Raw genomic sequence first — 26,234 nt, 5'->3', positions numbered from 1 at the left:
CCACCATCCCTCTCTTACCTTTTGCCTACGCATTGATCTCCACACACGTTTTACTCCTGACCTTACTCTCATTTTTAACACTGTCCTGACCTTCATCCTGATACTTGCCCAGATTAGTTTACTCCTATCTTAGCACGTGATTCCTTCCTTCCTCGAGACTGCAGAACAACTCGGGCCTTCCTCCCTTTCTAACACTCCACTGCCCAAACTAATCCCATCCTCCAGATGTGTCACTTTACAGCTGAGTCACCAGGGAGGTGAGAAAGGCCAGGCTAGAACAGGAAGACTAACTAGCCCAGCAGGCTGTGAGGGCAAGAGTGCACACCGGAGCACATACCTTGAAAATTCACAGACAGGGACCATAAATCCCATGAATTCATTCAGGAAGAATCTGGGGTTGACATCCAAGATCTCATTCCCAAACAAGAGACGCCTAAGATACGGCGTTTGAGTCAGCCAGCTGAGGTCGACGATGAATGTAGATGCAAGTTAGGCACCGTGAGAGAAGCTAAAGATGGTCAGAGATACAGATTAAAACAGTGATGGACAGAATGGGGTACTGGATAGACTCTGAATCAGAAACCTATACATCATTTAGGTGTGGTATAAACAAGCAGTCCAAACAGGAACAAAAGATATGAATGATCCTAGGGCAAAGAGGTCCCTCCTATCTGTCTTAGTATAGCTAACCCTGACTGTTCTGAATCAGCGTCATAAAGGTACTATTTCTTGATAATTGTTAAAGGTACTGAACTGCATATTTTAACATTCTCCATTAACTCGCATCATAATTACATACCCAAATAAATAATGTATTTTTCTTATACAGTATTTGTAGTTTTCCCTCTAACATATGGGATCATCTTTGTATATCATGTCTGTGCATTCAAAACTCAGTTATAATTTAATGTTAACCACATAGTAATTATGTACTCGATAACAAAAAAAACGTTTGTCTAGTTAATTTTTTTCAACTAATTTGTCATACAATAAAATGCTACCTGCTGTCCTCTACCAAATGGTATGTATAATGTATAACCTATTCGTCGGGTCAGGAACAGGTAGGTCAGGAGATGAAGAGGGAAGAAGCGCTGCCCCGTTTCTGCCCCGCAGTGACAGGGAAGAAGGCAGCTTTTTGTCCTCATCTCTGCCAGCACTGCCGCTGCCAAGTGTGTTAGATTCCTTCACCTCCTCACCCTCCCCTGTGTTGACTCTTCGTGTACTACACACCATACAAAGGCTAATTGGGAACCTGGAGGTAAAACTACATGGGATCTCCTGAAAAACATAGCTATAAAAGCACAGCGTATTATAATTAAGACAATTTCCACAGCCTTGAAATCCTCAAAAGGCCCCAGGCTTGGTTTGGTTTGGTGCCAGAATATACCAGGTTGACAGCCAACAATTATTGCTTATTTTAATTTTTCTTTTTTTTTTAAGAGAAGCCTTTTGGCATACTACTCTTGCCTGTTATATCACCAGGCTACCACAGGAGTCCGATGAGTTCCCATTGATTTAAGTCAGCACTCCATAAAAACTGATGTCTGTTGGCCTGGCAGGTGAGGACAGGACAGTGAGTTTTACCTTGGCAGACAGGGTACGTTGAGTGGAGGCATGGAGAGAGATGACCTGGACTCCACGTGGAAATGGGAGTGAGGGCGGTCAGGACAATGACGGGGCAGTCAAAGAACAATTCTGGCCTGAGCAGGCAGTGGCACAGAGGATAGAGCATCCGACTGGGACACAGAGGACGCAGGATCGAGACCCCAAGGTTGCCAGCTTGAGCAAGGCTCACCAGCTTGAGCCCGGGGTTGTTGGCTTGAGCAAGGGGTCACTCATTCTGGTTCTGCTGTAGCTCCCCTCCCCCCCCCCCCCCCCCCCCCCCGGTCAAGGCACATATGAGAAAGCAATCAATGAGCAACTACGGTGCTGCTACAAAGAATTGATGCTTCTGGTCTTTCTCTTCCTATCTGTCCCTCTCTGTCACAAAAAAAAAAAAATTAAATTAAAAAAGAATAGAACAATTCTAGTGAAACAAGGTCAGAAAAGACTCTTTTAAGGGCTGGAGAAATAGCATATTCATTGCTTTGTTACCTACACGGCAGGAGCCAGTAGAAGAAAACAGATCAAAGACAAAGTTGAAAGAGCAGGATGCTGAGTCCATTTTGAGTCTCACCTATGTGGTTAGCTAATACCTAGTATTGGGGACTAATTCTTTGTCCAAAGACTATGCCATAAGCTTTAGGCCAGCATCTGAGACTTAAATCACCATTGCTGACCTCCACTACTTTCTGACTTTGGTATGGCTCCTGGTTCCGGGATTCCGGCCTTATCCCCGTGTTCAAGCCCTTAATGGGAGCCCCCATTCATACAAAGCACTCTCCTATTCCAAGTGCCCATTTTGATTCATTTTCAAGAACCCTTTCGCTCCCCTCTAGAAATGGACTTCACCTCCCTCTCCACCTTCTCCTCAGGTGTGTACATGCTTTCCACGGCGTCTCTCGCAGCCACTCTGCCCCAACTCTGCACAAGGCCCACGTGTCTCTAGTCAGCCGTGTGCTTTCAAACGGGGTACGTCGAAATTCGCATCTTCCTCTGGTCTTTTAGAAAAGAATAAGCCCTGGAATAAAGATTTCAACTTTTTCTACTTGACATGGCTGTGTCTAAGCAGAATACCCGGGGTGTGGACACATCTAGTGACCATGAAAAGAGAAGGAAGGACACTAAGCTTGAAGGAGGAGAGAACTGAAGTCTCTGGAATACTGGTAAGCTTCAGAACTGCCTACCTTCATCCCATCTTCTTCTATGAAATAGCTTGTTTTCTTGGATACATTTCATTGAGTTCTCTATTTCTTTAAACAAAAAATAAGTGACAAACTCCCGAAATAAAGGCTAAGAAAAACTGATTTATTGAGATCTGATTTATTTACTGAGGAACTGATTTATTTATTGAGGAACTGACTTATTTACTACATATCAGATACTTATATGTATTACTTGATTTAATTATTTAAATGTTAGAAATAGCAGCTAATGGTTTTTGAACGTAGACTATATCCCAAAGTTTCCCAGGTTCTCTACACGCACAAACTTGCTGAATTCTAACAACAGCACTACAATGTAGACACTGTCAGCCCCATTTACCAACACCCTGATTTATGGATTATCAGAATATGTACACGAGAGGATAGTTAAGCGAATGTATGAAATCGTTATTCTTTATGATCTATGTAAAAAAGCCTTCCAGGGCCAGTAGCCATCATCAGACTTCAGTACATTCATACCACACAAATGTTCTATTATTTGATTTAATTTTTACAACAACCCTGTGAGGTTCATATTCAATCCCTCCTAAGAGATAGGCTGACTCAGAAGCCTGCATTTTCCTCATGAATTTGGAAGACACCAAAGCCAGACACCTAATTCTAGTGTGATTCAATTAAGTGTCGCTTCTACATGTCCTTGAGACCGGTTTCCTAAACTTCAAACTTTTCTCCTGCAGAAATTAAAGTGCTGCAGTGGAACATGGGACGATGAGGCAAGATGGTTAAAACCCTACTGCATGGTGTGCCGCACCGAATTTTCTAAACATGCGATACTGACTATTTAGTCAGGGGCGCTGACCTCTTTTCCCTTAGGTTGTCAAATAAAATAAAAGAATTAATGACAGCCAACACAACAATAGCCATCTGGTGTGAATGAATCAAAATTACAGTGGTACCTTGACGCACGAGCATTTTATTATTTTTATTATTTTTTTTAATAATTATATTTTTTTAATGAGGTAATAAATCAGGATACATATATTCAAAGATAACATGTCCAGGTTATCTTGTCATTTAATTATGTTGCATACTCATCACCCAAAGTCAGATTGTCCTCTGTCACCTTCTATCTAGTTTTCTTTGTGCCCCTCCCCCTCCCCTTTCCCTCTCCCCCCTCCTCCTGTAACCACCACACTCTTATCAATGTCTCTTAGTCTCACTTTTATGTCCCACCTACGTATGGAATAATGCAGTTCCTGTTTTTTTCTGATTTACTTATTTTACTTCGTATAATGTTATCAAGATCCCACCATTTTGCTGTAAATGTTCCGATGTCATCATTTCTTATGGCTGAGTAGTATTCCATAGTGTATATGTGCCATATCTTCTTTATCCAGTGTTGGGCAGATAAAATGTATTATGCTCACTTTGTAAAAGATAACGCTGCCCACGTGGAGGCCGTTGCCCAGGTGATATTAATGTGTGTTGGGGGCAGGCAGGATTGTTGTAGCCTGGGGCTTAGTTTTGGGATTAGGCCTTTCCCACCCCGTTTTGATGTGGGGCGGTACAATCCAATCATGCCTCAGAGAAGTGTCTTTGTATTAGAGACTTCCCTGTTTTGTATATTGGATTAAAGGATTGGATTTCTACACTATAAAATAGGGGCAGAATGGGAGTTTGCTCTCTTGGTTCCTGGGATGATTAGCATGAGAGAGCAGAGGGAGCAGAGCAGAGAGCAGAAAGAGGCCATGTGGCCAGGAGAAGCAGCCAAGATGGCGGAGTGTTGAGTGAGAAGCCAGTTTGTGCAGTTTGACGCTGGAGAAGGAAGGAGATGGGGAACTGAGGAGAATAAGGCTGGTGAGCTAGAAACCTTTGATTCTAGGAAACTCGGATAAGTCAGTGGCTTTGTGAGCACTGAATGTGAGTGGGTTTTGGAGCCCAGTGTATGTTTTTACTTGCCCGCCGGGTGCAAGCTAGGATTAAAGACTATGGCCCACCAGTTTGTGGCTCCGTTGTTTCTTTACCGACTGTCCGAATCCAATGCGAACCTGCATGAGCTGGGCTGCTCTGATGGTAGCCTTGGCTTCGGGCTTTTCATCCAGTCATCTATTGACGGGCTGTTGGGCAGATAAAATATATTATGCTCACTTTGTTAAAGATGGTGCTGCCCACGAGGAGGCCGTCGCCTAGGTGATATTAATGTGTGTTGGGGTGGGCTAAACGCAGGCAGAATCCTTGTAGCCTGGGACTTGGTTTTGGGATTAAGCCTTTCCCAACCTTTTTGATGTGGGGTGGTATAATCCCATCATGCCCCAGATAAGTGACTTTGTATTAGAGACTTCCCTATTTTGTATATTGGATTAAAGGTTTGGATTTCTACACTATAAAATGGGGGCAGAACAGGAGCTTGCGCTCTTGGTTCCTGGGATGATTAGCATGGGAGAGCAGAGGGAGAGAGCAGAGGGAGAGCAGAGAGGAGAGCAGAAAGAGGCCATGTGGCCAGGAGAAGCAGCCAAGATGGCAGAGTGCTGAGTGATGCCAGTTTGTGCAGAGTTTGTATCTGGGATAAGGAAGGAGATGGGGAACTGAGGAGAATAAGGCTGGTGAGCTAGAAACCTTTGATTCTAGGAAACTCGGATAAGTCAGTGGCTTTGTGAGCACTGAATGTGAGTGGGTTTTGGAGCCCAGTGTGTGTTTTTACTTGCCCGCCGGGTGCAAGCTAGAATTAAAGACTATGGCCTATCAGTTTTTGGCTCCATTGTTTTTTTACCGACTGTCCGAATCCAATGCGAACCTATATGAGCCAGGCGGCTGTGATAGAGGCCCTGGCCCTGGCCACTGGCTTTACATTTGGCGTAGTCTGTGGCAGGATTCGATACAGATCGGCAAGAAGCCTTTGAGTGGTGGAGTAGAGGACTGGCTAGTGTTAGGGTTCCCCATGGCTGTCCTTTTGGGGATTGTAGGCTGGCTGACTTTTACAGCCATGCGTGAGGAAACCGAGAGCTCTGTGGAAGAGGCTGCCCAGGACCTGCAAACCAAGCAGTGGAAGGAGCTGGAGCAAACGCAGGAGAAACCGATGCTGACCCAGGAGCTGGAGGAAGCACTGGAGGAGGAGGCCGACCAGGTTTGCAAGATTCACCTGGAAATGGAGCAAACGTTGGAGGAGAATTCAGAGGTTCGTGAGTTGCAGATTGCCCTGGACGTTATGGAGAGCCAGCAGCGGCAGGAGGCCGGGGCTGAGGCTGAAGCTGAGGCTGGGTCCGGAGGTGCAAGGTCTGCGGAGCAGAAGGCGGTGGCAGCCCGGGACTCGAGCCCGGCAGTGAGAGCTGGTGTTTTCAGTTCCTCTTTGGAAGATGAGGAGAATTGGGCTGGAGTTGCAATCCGCAGTCTCCAGAAGATGAAAGCCCAGCTGGAAGCAGCACCTTCTACAGCCTTGGTAGGTCTGCGATTTTGGGATATAGGGTTGGACGCTGTCATGCTCTCTGGAGCAGAGATGGAATGCTGACTGCCATTGCCCCGTGCTCCTCTTTGGGACAGTGTAAGACCTGCCAGGATGGCAGGAATGAGGGGGATGGCTGATGCCCCATGTGCTTGGACTGATTTCTTAGACTACAACCGGAGTGGGCATTGGCTCCTTTGTTGGATGGACTTATGGATTTTGGACAATGTAAAATACCCTGATGGGGGTGGGGGGCGGCTTTGCTGGAAGCACTCCCCTGCCCCGGGAAGCTTTTCCCATGGCTAGAAACAAGGCCGAGGGCATTTTGCGCTTTGGGCAAAGTGCTCAGAGACTAGTGAAGTGTACCTTTGTGATTGTTGAAACTGTATGATTTGTCATGTTGTAATTTGTGTAATGTGCCTAATTTCCTTGCACGGGGATGCCGGTGGTGTAGATTGTGGGTAGTAAAGTGAGCATAGGGGTGGACTGTTGGGCAGATAAAATATATTATGCTCACTTTGTTAAAGATGGCGCTGCCCACGAGGAGGCCGTCGCCCAGGTGATATTAATGTGTGTTGGGGTGGGCTAAACGCAGGCAGAATCCTTGTAGCCTGGGACTTGGTTTTGGGATTAAGCCTTTCCCACCCTTTTTGATGTGGGGTGGTACAATCCCATCATGCCCCAGATAAGTGACTTTGTATTAGAGACTTCCTTATTTTGTATTATATTGGATTAAAGGTTTGGATTTAATAGGGGCAGAACAGGAGCTTGCGCTCTTGGTTCCTGGGATGATTAGCATGAGAGAGCAGAGGGAGAGAGCAGAGGGAGCAGAGCGGAGAGCAGAAAGAGGCCATGTGGCCAGGAGAAGCAGCCAAGATGGCAGAGTGCTGAGTGAGATGCCAGTTTGTGCAGAGTTTGTATCTGGGATAAGGAAGGAGATGGGGAACTGAGGAGAATAAGGCTGGTGAGCTAGAAACTTTTGATTCTAGGAAACTCGGATAAGTCAGTGGCTTTGTGAGCACTGAATGTGAGTGGGTTTTGGAGCCCAGTGTGTGTTTTTACTTGCCTGCCGGGTGCAAGCTAGAATTAAAGAAAATGGCCTATCAGTTTTTGGCTCCATTGTTTCTTTACAGACTGTCCAAATCCAATGCGAACCTGCAAGGGCTGGGCTGCTTTGATAGTGGCAGCCCTGGCTACTGGCTTTACACAGGTTTTTTGGTTGTTTCCATGTCCTGGCCACTGTGAACAATGCTGCAATAAACAAGGGGCTGCATGTGTCTTTACGTATCAATGTTTCTGAGTTTTGGGGGTATATACCCAGTAGAGGGATTGCTGGGTCATAAGGTAACACTTTAAATCACGAGCAATTTGAGAGAGGAGCAGTCACTCGCAGGAGTTGTGGCTCTAAGTCTCGAGCAGATATTTGAATCACGAGCTTCCTCCACCCTCCACTTTGGCCTGCCAAATGTTCTGAAAGGGAGGAAGAAACATACTTCCATGGAAAGGTTTTTGTTGAAACAGTCTGTAAGTGTAAGTGAGGAAAGTGTAGTAAAAAAGCCAAAAGTCAGTGAAGAAAATGATGATGATTAAGCAAAGTAAAAAAATAGCAAGTTTAGCGATAAAGTTAATATCATATGTAATGTGTAAGTTAAATTTTGCAATTAAATGTACTGTTGTATGTTAGGTCAGAGGTCAGGAGCCTTTTGGCTGAGAGAGCCATGATCGCCACATATTTTACAATGTAATTCCATGACAGCCATACAACAACCTGTGTACGTTATGCATTATCCAATAAAAATTTGGTGTTGTCCCAGAGGACAGCTGTGATTGGCTCCAGCCACCCGCAACCACGACCATGAGCAGTAGAAAATGAATGGATTGTAATACATGAGAATGTTTTATATATATATATATATTTTTTTTAATTTTTTTATTTTTCTGAAGTTGGAAAAGGGGAGGCAGTCAGACAGACTCCCGCATGCGCCTGACCAGAATCCACCTGGCATGCCCACCAGGGGGCATGCTCTGCCCATCTGGAGTGTCACTCTGTTGCAACCAGAGCCATTCTAGCGCCTGGGGCAGAGGCCATAGAGCCATCCTCAGTGCCCAGGCCAACCTTGCTCCAGTGGAGCCTTGGCTGCAGGAGGGGAAGAGAGAGACAGAGAGAAAGGAGAGGGGGAAGGATGGAGAAGCAGATGGGCGCTTCTCCTGTGTGCCCTGGCCAGGAATCGAACCCAGAACTCCTGCACGCCAGGCCAATGCCCTACCAATGAGCCAACCAGCCAGGGCCTGTTTTATATTTGTAACGTTATTATTTTTTTATTAAAGATTTGTCTGTGAGCCAGATGCAGCCATCAAAAGAGCCACATCTGGCTCATGAACCATAGGTTAAGTGATAGCACATGAAATGAAAACCTCCTCCACCATTCTCTTCCCCTTCCACCAGCATCTTTGCCTGACCTGGAAGGTAAATACACTTCATAAACCAGTTTATTTCTTTACATTCTCTATTATGTGTATATATATCTATGTATTTGTTATTTATAAAGGACATTTTTCTTATTTAAAAGCATATAAAACAAAAAGTTCATGTGGTTTTTGAGAACCAGAATGAATTAATTGCATTCCCATTAATTTAAATGGGGAAATTCAATTTGACACACGAGCAAAGTGAGTCATGAAACGAATTAAACTCATGTGTCAAGGTATGACTGTATACCTATTTTTTGTCAGATTTGCAAAAAAACTACATTTTTGGTATGCTGCAGAATTTTAGAACTTAGTTTGTATGCCATGAGATGAAAAAGGTTCAAAACCGCTGAACAAGATAATACCTGTATAACATATCACAATGTCAATAGCAATTTAGATATGTATTATTATTTGTATTAATACTGCTATGGCAAAACACACATTTTTTAGCCTTACCAGGTGATGGCGCAGTGAATGGAGCATTGACCTGGGACGCTGTGGACCCACGTTCAATACCCCAAGGTTGCTGGCTTGAGCGAGGGATCATAGACATGACCCCATGGTCGCTAGCTTGAGCGCTCAGATTGCTGGCTTTAAGCCCGAAGATGCTGGCTTGAGCCCGAGGTTGCCGGCTTTAAGCCCGAAGATGCTGGCTTGAGCCCGAGGTTGCCGGCTTTAAGCCCGAAGATGCTGGCTTGAGCCCGAGGTTGCCGGCTTAAGCCCGAAGATGCTGGCTTAGGCAAGGGCTCACTCGCTCTGGCGTAGCTCCCTTCCCTGCCCCACTCAAGGTACATATGAGAAAGCAATCAATGAACAACTAAGGTGCCACAACTATGTGTTGATGCTTTTCATCTCTCCCTTCCTGTTTGTCCCTGTCTTTCTCTGTCACTTAAAAAAAAAAACCTTTTTAAAATTACATTATAGAGTTTTAGGAATGTGGGAGACTGCCAAGATGAAATTTTATGGTATCTGCTATTAAGAAGTAAATTTTACCTAATTAAAAAAAAACTAGCTCTGGGTAAAATATAAAAATGTTTTCATGAGTTATTTTAGAAAAGATAAATACAGTACATTTATATCACTGTTATGATAATATTCATTTGAAATTAATGACCAGTTATCTAAACACTGCAACATGGTTACATGGAGGAAGAAAGATCACATCCAGTTAAAATTTCAGAACATGGTCATCTTCACTGCATTTTATTAAACCTGGCTGACAACTCTCAAGTGTCATCTAGTTGAAAGAACAGTGAACTTGGAATCAAAAGACGCAGCTGGGATCAAGCCCCATCTCCATTATTTATTAGGTCTGTAGCTTTGTGCAAGTCCTTTGCCATCTCTAAATCTCAGCCTCTTTGTCTTTAAAACAGGGGTGGTGATTTAGCCCTTTGTTTATCTCACAGGATGATTCTCATAATCAAAGTACATGCAGAAGACTTTTCTACATTGAAATGCAGAGCCTGCTTTTAAGGAAAATAATAAAAATTTCAGTAAATACAAATGGTGAAAAACTTCAGACTCTGCATTCTGTGACACGTTCTTTAAGTTTTTTTCCTTGGGATATTTACTCATTACTTATTCTGAGGCATCAGCAGCCTTTTTGAAACCACACCGCACTAACACAGCACAGTGCCATGGACGCTGCGGAGTCAACCAGAGCCTTTTGATGATGATGATCTTTGAAGGTTTCCCAGCTACAGAGCTGCTCTCACTTTGCTCACAATAGTTGAGAGAATCAAGCTACGGGTGTAGCATGTGATAGTCAGTTTGAGTCAAGGTTGGAAATCACTCAATCAAGAAACCACTCAATCACCCTGTCTAGGAAACAAATGGATTAGGAAAGAGAAACCGAGATGACTCAGACCCAATTCTGAAAGTGTTTTAATGGGGCATTGATTTAGCTGCTACTATTTACTCAAAATAAAAATAAAAAAATATTGGCAATACTCTTCGTGGAGTCTCTTCCAGACAGCAGTGACATCTGAAAATCACTTGGAAGAGTGCATATAAAAATCACATAAATAACAGCATCAACCTTATCTGCGATCCCTTTTCTTATTCCAAAGGCCTTGAATAAAGTAAACCATTTCTCCAGGAATGTCAGAAAAGTATAGAAATTAGTAAATTGACCACTACTCACTAATCTATTATTGCAATTTTCAGTTTGTATCAAAGTCCAGAATCCCTTTTCCCCGTAGAAACTATGCTTCAAATACTTGTTAGATTCTCAGACTGGCCCCCAAAAGTGAGAACAAACTACATGTGATACAAAACGGGAAGAGGCTGCCCAGAAGGCTAAGGTAACCATCCACAGCACTGACAGTGGACACTATGCAAGAGCCAGAGCAAGCCACGAGTCAGAGGGTCACGCACCAAATCTGGGAGTCACCTCTGAGAAGGAGTATGTCCAGAAAAGACCAGACGGTAATCATACAGAAACCAAAAGTTCTCTCTCTCTTGTCCTTCATAGCCAAGCACCTAAAGGGTAGTCCCTATTGGCTGACTATTCTCCTGTTCATTTAAAAATGTATTGTATAGTATTTTATCATACAAATGAAGATCACCAGTTTGGAGGTATTACAAATAAGACTATACATCTAGGACTACCATTATTTGGCATTAGGGAATGCAAATACCAACTATTCAAGGAAATGCCAAACTGGTTTCTGAAGTCATTTTGCTAATTTATTATCCCACCAGCAGTGCAAAAATTTTCACATAGTTCTCTGTCCTTCCCAGACTTGGCATAGTCAGATTTCTTGACTTTTGTCAATCTAATGGGTATGAAATTATACTCGATTATGCTCTAACTTGCACTTTCCTGAATATTAAAGAGATTGAGCACCATTTCTTTCATTTATCCCTCATTTTGTTTCATGTTTATTCATTACAATTGTCTTTTTTTTTCTATTAGGTTACTTGTTTTTCTTATTGATTTATAGGATATATATATACTTACATACATATATATATAAAACATACATATATATAAAACTAATCCTTTGTTAAATGTGTTGCTGATTTTGTGTACTGTTTACTGCTTGTCTTTTTACTTTATGTACCTTTTGATGAACAGCAACTTCAATCCAATGTGGTTAAATTTATCAGTCTTTTCTCTTATGTTAGTACTTGTTTCTTATTTAAAAACTCATTTCTTACCACGAAGGCATGAGATATTCTCCTTTATTTCTTTTGGAAGATTTAAATTTTCACATTTAAGCCTTTAATCTACCTGGAATTAATTTCTGAGCATGATGTGGTCCTCTAATAATTTTTTAATCTATGCATACCTAATTGTTCTGCACTCCCTTCAAAACGGTTCTGGTTCAAGTCACAACTGGCTTTCATGTTAGCAAATCCAATGGACAATTCCATCTTTTTTTTCTTTTTGCAGCATTTAATAATCTCCAAAATGTGTTCCTTTTGAAACTCCTGTCTTTCACTTTATCTGTTACATTATTCTTCCTCAATTTTCCTTCCATCTCGTGAGCTGACATCATTGGGCTTTCTCCATTTGGACCCTAAGAGGTGGTCTGACTTGGGGCTCCATTGCCAACCACTCTTCTTCTCATCTCCTCGGTCTTTCCTGTGCCCCCCCCCATCCACATGTTTAAGCAGACACATATATTCTAATGACTCACACATCCATTAAATCCAGCTCAGGGCTCTGTCCATAATGCTAGGTCCCTTGAGCCAAATATCTACAGACACTGTTCTTGAGATATCCAATTAAGGCATCTCAAAATAAGCATTTTTAAAAGAGAACCTTTCTTCCATCCCTCCACCTTCCAAAATCAGTTCCTCTTACTTTGTTACCTAACCCAAAGATAGCACCATCCTCTATCTGGTCAACAAATTAAAAAGCAAATTAGGCAAACTCTTCCCTTGCCATCACTGTCCTTCATCTCTAGATTTAATCAATCACCTCGTTCCTATGAATTCTTTCACCTAAGTGCCTCTCGCATGGGCAGACTCCTTCCCATTCCCTCTGCTAATGCTTAGTTCAAGGACCCAGCACACTTTCTTTCCTTTTTTTTTTTTTTTTTTTTTGCAGTATTCTTTAAAAATTGTCTTCCTGGAGCTAGCCTGGTCCTCCAGAAGGCATCGTCTACACCTGTCAAAGTGATCTTCATAAAATGCAAATCTGATCATGCGCAGGAAGGGAAGGCCTTACCCTCATACACACAGAATTGCTACAGCCCTGAACCTCACACTGCTCCAGCCCACATCTCCAGGTGCAACACTCCGTACAGCGATGGTCAGCAATCCTCCCGCTACAACCATCAGGGAAACTGCTGTGCTGTCACCTTGGATCAGGGGGCTGCTTTGCCAGTTCTGGGCTCACTGAGCTGCCACTGCAGATGGCTTTTCACCTTAGCCCCTTCTCCCTTTATCCAAATTACCACTTGTGGTTCCTCTTCTTAGCACTGTAACTCTAATCTCAGAAACTCCCTTTCCACAACTAATGACCCAAAGTATCTAAATTCTTGACCAAATGTCCTCCGCAGCTCTTCGCCGGAATTAGAGGCTGACTCTCCCCCGAAGATGTAGCACAGATACTCTCAGGCCATGCTCGGACTCCCCGTACCCAGCACGTGCTGTAGAGCCTGCAAAAACTCCCTGCCACCCTTGCTTCTCATCACCACTGCCGGCTATGAAGGCTCTGCCTTTATGTAAACCACCCCACTTCTTTAAGACCTGTATCATTCTTCTGAATAAACCTCTTCCTCATTAAAGGTTTGGCTATAGATTTTCTGATCCTCTCCCCATCCATCGACAGTTTTAACATCTGCCGCAGTCTTTTTCCACTCTGATATTATGGTGTCATCAATATTTACAGAGACAACACATTTAAACCTTGGCCGCTCATTTCACGACCTAATCCCTAGTAACCCCCTACTCAACTGCACTACTCTTCTCACTCATTCCCACCAGGATTCCATCTCCAGCCGGAGGCATACCACCTTGAGCTCCAGCTCGATCTCTCCATTTGAATGTCTCCTAAACTTCTTGAACTCTAATTTTTTTTCTATCACCTGTCTTCCTCCATTAAACCATAGCCTAAAAACGGTACCACCATCTATCTAATTGCCAAAGGAGCCTTTATTTCCTATCTGTTCATTCTCTAAGTTAAATCAATCATTGAGTCACCACCTCCAAAGTGTATTTCAAACCTCTTCCCTCCCTTTCATCCTCATGCCACTGTCCTAAATCGAACAACTGCACTTCTCTGCCTGGTATAGCAACATCTCTCCCGCGGGTTCTCCTCTCTCTAGCCTTCCTTTGTTTCAGCATAGGTTCTCACGGCATGGCAGCAGGAGACATTTTCCAAAAATGCAAATCTGTTCATTTCTCCTGTTAAAAATCCCTTGATAAACTTAACACTTCTACCCTGATATGAAATGGAATTTTTTTTGTGGGGGTACAATTAATGCTCCCAAATGTTCTTATTTTTTCTGGGTCAAGGACACAAAAGGAATCGGAGCCTGTATGGAACTACCATTCACTTCAGGCTGCAGTTGTAGTTCCTCGTAAGCATGAGAGGGGCTACAGGGTGGTCCAGAAATGCAGGAGCGCCGCGTACACACTACTCTACAACCTCTCCTTCATCCTCGTGGCCAGCCTCAGAAAGGTTTAACTCTTCCGAACTTTACATTCTCTCCCCCTTAACACGTATTGCTATGCCCTTGTTGCCTCATTCTCAGGGTTCTACTTTTTCTTGTGCAAGCTGACAATCAGTTTTGTTGACCCTCCTGCTAGACAGAAATAGACAAGAGATACAAGGAAGGTGGGCACTCCTCAGTGCTGGGCTCTCCTTGAGTAGCATCTGCAAGATAATCAGTGTTTTCACATTGCTTTCCAGTTTTATTACCTCTCCTTATGTTAAAAAAGTGTGTTTTGCCTTTGTCCTAGTTAAAATATGCTTGACTCTAGAAAGAGGAAGAAAAAATGAATTATTTTTTATATAGCCATATTGTTATAGTTCAGAATTGTTCTTAGTATAATTATCAACGTCTACTCTTTCTGTCCCCTCTCCCCATGCTCCTACTGACCCGTGATCTTTAGCAGATGCCGGTGCCCCTTCCATGTCTGGTTGGCACTCACCATTTCTTGACATACCGACAGCATCATTTTCTATTTACCTGTGCCTGCTTGATTATTTCCTCATTTACAGGAGAAAGGGAGATGTTAGTATACTTGGTCAGCATTTTGGGCAGGGGAGAAGTGCTGGAACATTATCATACTCAGGGGCAGCCCTTGACCAACTGTGGATAAGACTCGGTGGATAAAGACCTCAGTTTCCTAACCCCTCGAGAAGGACAATTTGAAGAATGTTCTACAGTCTCTCAGTGGTCCAGTGTGGGATTATGCCCTAGTGGCTCTAAGAGGTAATCTGGTCATTAATGTACTCTGTATTGGCTTTGCTAATTTCTCACTCTCTTCTCCCATTTCAAAAAAAAAAAGCATTTTCTGACAACCTTTAAAAAAACTAATTATACTCAAATCATTTTTCTCAAGGTCTGCTTTTGAGAGAACCCAATTTAATACAATCAGTAGCAGAAATAGACATAAGAAGCAAACATTCAGGACTGAATTTTGGAACTGGATCATTCACCGGTTAGATGGCAACAACCACCCCACTGTCAGGGACAAGTGGCTGGTGATAACCCCTCATATGCTGTAGCATCACTATTACCAGGTCATTCTGGGATCCGTTTTGATGAACTGGGATCATGCAGAGGCAGAAAGGAACTGATGATCCGAAGGGCTATGAAACAGGTTGGCTACTGTGAACAGCCTCAGAGACCCGAAGAGAGAAAGTGATACTTTCAGGCCAACCATCAACAGGGCTCAGGGGAAAGCCAGAATGCCTTCATAGCAGCATTTTAAAATACTCTGATTTCCCATTGCCAGAGGGCAGACATTGCTTTAAATCAGGCCCAAATTTGGATTGTCAGGGGTGAAAGAATTTCAAAGGCCACTGAAGGCAAACCTTCAAAGTCTCCTATGCTAATATCAGGAAAGAAATAAGACCCTACAATGTACAATGCAGACAGTTTAGTGAACAGGCTTGAGAACTCTGAACATCCAGATTTCTCTGGGCAGACAAAAGTGACTCCCTTCACTTGCCAGAGGAGAGGCTCCTATGACTTGAGTTCCATGACTAAATCCTCCCTTGCCTAAGGAAATGACTTGCAAGGGAATGCGTGACCTCTTTAAGACCTATACATGCTTCTGAATCCCATTATTTCAAAAGGGGATAGATGGTGATGGAGGGAGACTTGACTTGGAGTGGCAAACACACATGCAATATACAGATAATGTAGTGTAGACTTGAGCATCTGAAACCTGTATAATTTTATTAACCAATATCACCCCAATAAATTCAATAAAAAATTTAAAAAGGGTAACCTGGTCATTAATGCTTTCTGTACTGAGTTTCTTATGTTCCCAATCTTATTTCTCCACTCTCCTCTGATCATGTTCCAAATAAACTACTTTCACTCAAATTCTTGTCTCAGAATCTACTTCTGAGGAATCCAACAAAAAGAGAGTATGAGCTTTATTTCAGATGCTCGGAAATGCCCTGCTCAGTTTCCTCTCTGGTCCATTGTCTGCACCCTTCAACCGCCACCTCCAGTTAATTCTACTGGCCAAATTCTATTTGCCTTTTTAGTCTTAGCATAAAGACTATTTATTTCCTTAAGAAACTGACTCTAATCCCAGGACAGATTAGATTCTGGAAATGCATGTTCTCATAGCTTTCCACAGGTCCCTTGTCACAGCACCAGATTTACTGCTATTGTCTGTCTTTATTTTCCAACTGACTGTGAATGTTAAGAAAACAAAGATGATATCTTTGTTCACAACAAATCCCAAATGTCAAGCCTAGGACTGGTATACAGTAGCCACTCAATAAATATTTGTTGAATTAAGTCACTTACAAACTAAACTTATTTCAACAGCTTCCATCTTCCTTTGTTTAGGAAAATCTTGTCCTCTTCACCTGACAAGGCAGAGGTGCAATGGATAAAACATCCGACTGGGATGCAGAGGACCTGGGTTCAAAACCCCAAGGTCGCCAGCTTGAGCGCAGGCTCATCTGGTTTGAGCAAGGCTCATCAGCGACCCAAGGTCGCTGGCTTGAGCAAGGGGTCACTTGGTCTGCTGAAGGCCCGCGGTCAAGGCACATATGAGGAAGCAATCAATGAACAACTAAGGTGCCTCAATGAAGAATTGATGCTTCTCATCTCTCTCTTCCTGTCTGTCTGTCCCTATCTGTCCCTGTCTCTGTCTCTGTCACCAAAAATATTAATTTATTCATTTAAAAAAAGTCTTGTCCTCTTTAATCAAATACTGAGCTATTCCCTTAGATGTACCCTTCACTCCAGGGAAATAAACTTCTGCAGTTCCCTACATACAGCACACTCAGTTATACTGCTACGTCTTAGCTCATTTGTTTATTTTCCCATTATAGTCTCCTCCTCCTCTCCACCTACCTTATTTCTACCCAGCATGCAGATCTCATTAAGTATAACCATCTCTGGAAACCTTTCCATAATGCCCTGCAATACATGGAGGTCTCTGCTCCCAAAGAACCTGGAGCATAATTCTATTATAATTATTTAATATACTACAATAATGTTTAAACTTTTATTCCCCAAAACCTATAAGCTGCCAAGAAATTTTTTTTGAGTGTTCTGTTTTTATACAGTGAATACAACATTGCCAAGGGTTTGAAAAAGTATGTGCTTGACAAATATTTTCTGGCTAAAAATGAATATAAAACATTATTAATGAATTAAGAACGGTTAGCCTGGAAAGGGGAAGTCTTACAGAAAGCAGGACACCTGTTCTCAAGTGTGCGAGGGCCATCTAAACAAAGAAACAAGCATCACAATGGAGGTGTTTTTCTCCCCTATTACAGCTGATTGCTTATTTACTTTGCAGAATAATATGCTAGGAATGTTAAGTGAAAGAAAAAGGAAGGAATAAAGGAAGAAAAAAAGGAAGGAAGAAGGAAGGAAAGAAAGGAGGGAGGGAGGGAGGGGAGGAGGGATGGAGGGAGGGAGGAGAAATTTTAGTGATTGCAACAACTGTTGATGTGTGTACTTCCTCATGTCAATTACTAAATACTGCTGTTGGCAGTTGTTAACAGTTTGATGTGTATCTGTATTTGTTAACAGCAAAGGGCTTGGACTCTAGCTGCCTGGGTTCAAATACCTAATGATACATAATAGTGGTACAAGCTTGTCTCCTTAGCTGAGACCTTCCCAGGATTCACAGTCTAGGTAATACATGCTGGAGACTCGTAATATTGCTATTTAGTCTGCCATGTGCACAGGCGGTGGGATGCTAGAAAAAGTGAACTTTGAAAAACATGAGAAAACATAAGGAAGTGCTAAATTCTCATTTTACTTTGCAAGAGCCTGCATGTGCCATAAAGAAAAGTTAAACAACAAGGAAGCACCATCTTTTCCAACTGTCCGTATTATCCAGCCCAGCGGCAAGTTCCCCAGCACCACCACTGGCCTCCGCAGATAATGAATCTACCGTGCCCACCAGAACTGTCTGCAGAAACAGACCTCTCTTTTCTCCTGACGAGTCATTATATTACATTGTATTTCTTGTTTCACCACCATTCGTGTTCCTTTCAATAGTGGTTTGGGTTGCATAAATCCAAGATTTAGGAAGAAAAAAATGATAACAGGGATTGAATTGAATCTCTCAAGCAGAAGGGTCAATTTGAAATTCTCTAAGGACATTAGTGCAAGACCCGGAATTCAACAATGAAGTCTCTGAAAGTTCATAGGTCTTATTGCATTTTTCTTGGCCATTCCCTAAATGCAAACTGCAGGGAACACTAAAACCACAAACAGCACAGACTTCTTCTCTCCCAAAAGCACAGAGACAAGTTGTAGCTCTAGAAGAACAAGTCTATTAAGTTAATTGTACGTTTAATTGTCATCATCCTCTCTTCACTTCTTTTATGTACTAATATTTGCTCCTCAGAAAACACTATTCGTAAGTAGTATTCTGTATAAGATGGCGAAATTCATGTACTAGCTTATTTCTGCTCTTACAGATTCTAAATAAAGTGTGTCGTCCTTGTCACTTGCGTATATATTAAAGGCTGTATGAGGAACTTGTCGGCCAAGGGGTGAACCTACTGGTTCAATTGCCAGAGCCAATGACGTATGAAAACTCTGAAATCCTCTTTGCCAGGTCAACTTTTCCATTGCTTTCTCTTTCTTTCTTTCTCTTTCTTTCTTTCTTTCTTTCTTTCTTTCTTTCTTTCTTTCTTTCTTTCTTTCTTTCTTTTTCTTTTTCCTTTTTCTTTCTCTCTCTCTCTCTCTCTCTTTCTCTCTCTCTCTCCCCTCCCTCCCTCCCTCCCTCCCTCCCTTCCTTCCTTCCTCCCTCCCTCCCTCCCTTCCTTCCTTCCTTTCGGAAGAAAAAAAGAAAACTCTTTGGAACCAAGTAAACAAAAGACAGCATAAATGTGGTTGACAGAAATGCCATCCATATTGTTATTATATAATATATTCTACAAAATAAAATCTTTTCATAAACATGTGCTCAGAGCGTCTTCAGAATATCTCTTTTTCTAGTTTCTACCCTTTGCAGCTTACTTTAGAATCCTGAGTAAACCCTTTGGCCGCAAATCCTTCATGTCCTATACCCTATAAAATAAGAGAGAGACGGAACTCTTGAGCTCACACACGGTTTGAGAGTTCCATTTCAAACCCACTGGCAGACAACTTCTCAAACTGCAGTCTTGGCACCAGGAAGGTTTCCCTGGGGAGCCACACCATTTGGGCATGTATACTAACTTCCTGCCAGCTCACTGTCCTCACTGGCCATCACCTCTTGTATTCCATTAAATATTTCAGAGAGACGGGGCTGCAAGTATGGTAGGATTGGCATGACTCAGAAGGCAACCCACTAAAACTAAACATTTCATTGTTTAGTTTTCTTTTGTTTTAAAATAGAAAATGTGGTGGCTGCTAGAAATTTTGTTCTCTGAGTACAAATTTGAAGAATTTGTACTGGTCCAGGCGTTTGGGGCCAGTATTCATATGATGAGGGCAATATTTACACTAGTTCTGTCTCCCCACCCCCAAACCTCAAAGATCAAAAACTTGCCTTATTATGAGTTATCTGAAGTGTCTATTATACTGGGCTAAATTGTGATTCCTTTCTCTGTAACCTGTAGTCCCAGAAAAATAATACAGGATAAAGAACTCTTCCTTTTAACTCCTCATTTCTCTTGCACAGTTTACGTGGTAGATGGTTAATGGCCTCAAATTCCTCCTATTCCAGCAGGCATGCATCTCTGTAAAGTCACTTGGCTGCTTCTCGCATTGGAAGTGGAGTTTATTTTCCTATGCCTTTGAATATGGGCTGGCTTTCAGACTCTCTTCAATAGGATGTGCCAGAAGTGATGTGGGAGTTCAGGTACTTAGACCTTAAGAGGCCTTGAGGCTTCTGCCTTTGATCTCTTAGAATACTGCCCTGGAACTTTTAGGTAAGAAAGCCAGTCTAGCTTATTGAAGAAAGAAAAGTCACACAAAGACCCAGCTGACAGCACCAGCTGCCATCTTGCGCATGCCAGCTGATCCTCTAGCACAGGGGTCGGGAACCTTTTTGGCTGAAAGAGCCATGAACGCCATATATTTTAAAATGTAATTCCATGAGAGCCATACAATATGTTTAACACTAAATACAAGTAAGTGTGTGCATTTTATGTAAGACCAACACTTTTAAAGTACAATAAGTCTCTGAATTCTTTGTAATAACGGTGTTATGCTGTTGCTAACCAATGATGAATAAAGTACTTCTTACCATTAATGCAACTTCTGGTTTTGCTGATGGCTTTGTAGTCTGGTTGATATGTGGTGAGGTTAAGCTTCATGCAGGCGTTGAGACTTCCATCCGTTAAACATGATCGTAGGTTGGTCTTAACATTCTTTAGATGTGAGAAAGACTGCTCACAGGCATACGTAGAGCCAAACATTGTCAGTACAGCAATACTCACACGCTGCAGTGTGTGGTATGTGATGGGAAGTGCGTTCCAAGTTTTGACAATCAGCTGGTCCACAGGTTGAAGTTTTTTCATTTCTCCCCACTTGTGTTTGCTCACCAACTCTGCTTGCTGTCATGCAAATGTTTCCAAATCTTCATTCAATGACTTGAACTTATTCACCCATATGTCTGAGGCCTTCAGGTCATCAGCTTGTAGCTCAAAATCTCTGATGGAGACACATCAGATGTAACTCTGATGGAGTTACATCTCTGACGAGGATGTAACTCAGGTTTGCGCTGTCCACTGCACACTTGTGTGGATGGGTGATGAACTTAAAAAGACGAGTGCACTCACGAAATTCTCCGAAGCATGCTTTGAATGACTGCAGGAGATTAGATGTGAAGCCCACTAGCTGCTGGAGATCAAGATGTTGAGCAGGGTCACTTGCTGTGCATGCATCTTTAAACTCTCCCAGTTTTTCAAAGTGTAGTAAATGACCTGTTTCAATGTGGGCAATGAAGAATTTCAGCTTGTTTTCAAATGCAAACACTGCTTGTTGAAGGAATAAGACTGTATTTCCAATGCCTTGCATTTTCACATTGAGCTGGTTCAGATGTTCAGTCATATCCATGAGATAGTAGAACTTCAGGAGCCACTAAGTGTTAGCTAACTCAGGATGCTTGATGTTTTTCATTTCAAGAAAAGTCTGGATTTTGCTCAGACAAGCCACAAAATCGTTGAGCAACTTGCCTCTTGACAACCAACGCACATTGCTGTGCAGAAGCAGACCAGGATCATTATTTCCAACTTCATCTAGCAGTGTTTTAAACTGGCGATCATTTAAAGCTCAGGCAACAATAAAACTGACCACCCAAATGACCAGCAACATCACCTCACCAAGCTGCTCGCCACATATCTGAGCACAAAGCACCTCCTGATGTAGGTAGGATACAGTGAAAATTTAGGATAGGTCTCTTTTCATGTTCATGAAGAGCGCTATGAATCCTCTGTTTTTCCCCACCATGCATGGAGCACCATCAGTACACACCGAAATAAGTTTATCCGTTGGTAGATTTTTTTCTTTAGTGAACTCAATGAAAGACTTAAATAAATCCTCCCCTCTTGTTGTCTCATTCATAGGCAAAATAGCAAGACTTTACTCACGTAGTGTGTCACCTTACAGCATACCTTGCAATCACGCTGAACTGAGATAAATGGCTTTCGTCTGTTAACTCATCCAAAGCGAGAGAAAAGGATGGTGCTGCATTTATGTCCTTCACTTGTGTTACCTCAATCTGATTTGCCATCATGATGGTACAATCGTGAACACTTCTTGCCAACAGAGGCATGTCTTTTATTCGTTTGATTATCTTCCCTTTTTCCAAAAAGTCATCAAAAAGCATGAATGTTTTGGCATACTCCCCATCTGTGAATGGCTTTCTGTTTCTCACAATTGCTAAAGCACCAGCAAAGCTAGCTGAATTCCAGTCACCTTGTTGGGTCCAAACATGGAGTTGCTGCTGACTAGCTTGCACTTTGCACAGTAGCTCTTGACATGCTTTCTTCCTGCTGTCACCCGCTGGATATTTCGATGCAAATGTAGTATGGTGTGGTGTGTGTCAAAGTGCAGCTTTATATTTGACCATTTCATTGATGCAATTTTATCATTGCATATTAGACACACTGCAGAACCTGCTCTCTCCACAAAGGTGAATTCCTCTGTCCATTCCTGCTGAAAAGTACGATACTCATCTTTTTTTCTTTTAGCCATCTTCTTCAAAAGGATTTCCGCAATTAGCTAGCTGACTACTTGATTAAAAGGAGGGAAGTTTACTTCCTGACCTCACAATGACCCATGTATGTTAAGCAATATCCAATAAAAATTTGGTGTTGTCCCAGAGGACAGCTGTGATTAGCTCCAGCCACCCGCAACCATGAACATGAACAGTAGGAAATGAATGGATTGTAATACATGAGGATGTTTTTTATTTTTAACATTATTATTTTTCTTATTAAATATTTGTCTGCAAGCCAGATTCAGCCATCAAAAGAGCCACATCTGGCTCACGAGCCATAGGTTCCCAACCCCTGCTCTAGCAGAATACTGTCACCTGAATGACTCCAGGCAAAGCAGCAGAGGAAAGCACATTGCCAACCCATAGAACTGCAAGAAATAAGAAATCAGTGGCTTTAACAAAGCCACTGAATTCTGGAATGGTCCGTATACAGACATAGATAACTGAACCTCTGATGTGAACGCCTCCCCTTGCTCTGGTTTTCTGGTGTTATCTGGAATAGTAACAGCTTATGCCTTTTACATCTCCAACTCTGGAGAAGGTGAGAATGAACGAGTCTGAACCTGGATTGAGTCATGTTTTTCAACTTTTCCTGGGTAAACCAATGCTGCTAAACGTGCGCCTTGGACTTCGAGTTTGACTCTTGTACAGGAATCATTGTTGTTCAGCAGAAAGAGCCAAAAGGGTAAAAAAAAAAAATCATTTCCTTTGTTATTTAGAGATAAATCTTCCAATTTTACTTGACTGTATTTTTATTCACAATGTGGACGGATGAAAACCCATGGTTTACTAAAACACCATCTGATGTGGGAAACAGGTTTAAGATTTTAGGACAAGTCCCAGGCTATTGTTTTAATCTAGTGACAGCCTTGTGGTCTATTTCTCTTATTTGTGCCCTTGCCTGGAACTAAGGAGAAATCCTGGCAAAATGCCCGTGCAGCTTTTTGGAAGTGATACAATCTGAATGTGGCCATAAATGCAACCAATGAAATAATAAGGTCTTGATACTACTTTTGATCTTTGCCTCACCTTCCAGTGGTCATGGCACACTCAAGAAATAAGGGGTGAGCCACCACTGCCAGCATTTAGTGACAATTTTGTGATCTGTTTGTTCTTTCTGCCTAGATACTGCTTCAAAACAAAACAGCCAAGGATTTTGTAAGCATATAAGTGCTGTTTTGTTATAGTAGATTCAAAAAAGAAAGATAACGATGTGGTCTAGTGGCTTCCACATGCATTTGAGTGTCAGCAACTTCGGCTGTAATCTCATCCAACTGTCTTTCTGGCTGACTCAGATTACTTAAGAAAAATTACCTAACTTCTCTGTGTCTCATTTTTCCTATCTATTAACTGAAAAAAAATGCCCTTATTGCACAGAGAGAATTTTAAAAACTAATTGGTGTCTATAAACACCCTGGAGTTACAAACTATAATTGTCTCAAAGACACACACATATAGACATGCATGTATACAAAAAAATATTATAGCACTAATATGTTTTCTTCATTGAAAATCTTAGGGAAAATTTAAGATGGGAGCAGGAAAGTTTATGATTCTTCTTTCCCTATTTTAAAGGCACCTCACTCCTTGTTCAGCGGCATGGGGAAAGATTTGTTGTTAGCTCCTATCCTGGGCAGTGATTCAAATTCCCGAGGTAAGTGGCAGTATCTCAGAGAGATTCTCAGAGATTTTCAAAGCTCCATTTTCTTTTAATTAGTTCCCTCTCTGCCTCAGGCTACAAGTTCAGGGAATCAATAGGTGAGACTGAGTACAGACTTTGTAGGTATCAGGAGCTATGCTATGTTGGGACTTGTCAGACCCTGGATTCAGGTTTCAGGAGGTAAGCATCACTGGTCCCAGAATATTCAGAGAGGAGATTTCAAACAGAAGCAGCTCGCCAGTTTCTGGAGACTATCAGACAGTAAGTCCCAGACAGGGACTGCTGTCTCTTTCAGCCACATGTTGGAACTGCTCGAGTCACCAAAGCTACAGGGCTTGCCCCCAAGGCTTGTAGACCTAGCCAGACACTGGTTAAAAGTTAATATAACACTTGAGAGCAGCTCCAAGCATGAATTCTGCTGAGGTGCGAAAACACTCACGGAGAGGTTCTCAACTCTCTATGCGATCTGCTCGCCCGCTCTTCTTATTTCTTCCGTCCTCATAAGGCTTTGTCTGCACCCACAAGGTATTTTGAATAACACCGGCTCCTGTCTTACTTTGTGAGGTATAAGTTTAATTTGTGACATCATTATGCTCTATTTACTATAAACGTGAACTGCACAGAGCCGGACGCCTGCTTTGCCGCGTGAGGCGCAGTTCTTCCTGCTTAGATGTTACAGTAACTGTGCTGGCACCGACTACACAGAGTCAAGGGCAGAATACTGGGATTCGTGGTGAGCATTCATTGTTTATGGGACTAAAACACCAGATTTTTTAAAAATCAGATTAAGTGACACAGAAAAAATAAATAAAAAGACAAATCCTAAGTAATAAATCAGTAGCCAGTCAGAATAAAATGAAAATAAATACAATTTGTGCCTGTTCTGTATGGAACTGTCAAGCAGTCCAACCCTAAATGTTTGTCTAAAAAAAGTCATAGCACATGATGTCTGAAAAGTTGCGAAACATAGGGAAACATTTTTAAATTGTGTCCTACATTTTTTAAAAGTTACTCAGAATATTTTGGGGTGCAATAACACTAAATTTCAAGCAATGTGTTTAATTTTTTTTTTTTTTTATAATTTTATTTTTTTAATGGGGTGACATCAATAAATCAGGATACATATATTCAAAGATAACAAGTCCAGGTTATCTTGTCGTTCAATTATGTTGCATACCCACCACCCAAAGTCAGATTGTCCTCTGTCACCTTCTATCTTGTTTTCTTTGTGCCCCTCCCCACCCCCTATCCCTCTCCCATTCCCCCCTCCCCCCCGTAACCACCACACTCTTGTCAATGTCTCTTAGTTTCAGTATTATGTCCCACCTACGTATGGAATAATACAGTTCCTGGTTTTTTCTGATTTACTTATTTCGCTTCGTATCATGTTATCAAGATCCCACCATTTTGCTGTAAATGTTCCGATGTCATCATTTCTTATGGCTGAGTAGTATTCCATAGTGTATATGTGCCACATCTTCTTTATCCAGTCATCTATTGATGGGCTTTTTGGTTGTTTCCATGTCCTGGCCACTGTGAACAATGCTGCAATAAACATGGGGCTGCATGTGTCTTTACGTATCCATGTTTCTGAGTTTTGGGGATATATACCCAGTAGAGGGATTGCTGGGTCATAAGGTAGTTCTATTTTCAGTTTTTTGAGGAACCACCATACTTTCTTCCATAATGGTTGTACTACTTTACATTCCCACCAACAGTGTATGAGGGTTCCTTTTTCTCCACAACCTCTCCAACATTTGCTATTACCTGACTTGCTAATAACAGCTAATCGAACAGGTGTGAGGTGGTATCTCATTGCCGTTTTGATTTGCATTTCTCTAATAGCTAAAGAAGATGAGCATCTTTTCATATATCTGTTGGCCATTTGTATTTCTTCCTGGGAGAAGTGTCTATTCATATCCTCTTCCCATTTTTTTATTGGATTGTTTGTTTGTTTGTTGTTGAGTTTTATGAGTTCTTTGTATATTTTGGATATTAGGCCCTTATCTGAGCTGTTGTTTGAAAATATCATTTCCCATTTAGTTGGCTTTCTGTTTATTTTGTTATCAGTTTC

The sequence above is a fragment of the Saccopteryx bilineata genome, chromosome 5 (genome assembly GCF_036850765.1).
Source record: "Saccopteryx bilineata isolate mSacBil1 chromosome 5, mSacBil1_pri_phased_curated, whole genome shotgun sequence".
Taxonomy (NCBI): Eukaryota; Metazoa; Chordata; class Mammalia; order Chiroptera; family Emballonuridae; genus Saccopteryx; species Saccopteryx bilineata.
This window is presented reverse-complemented; position numbering follows the sequence as displayed.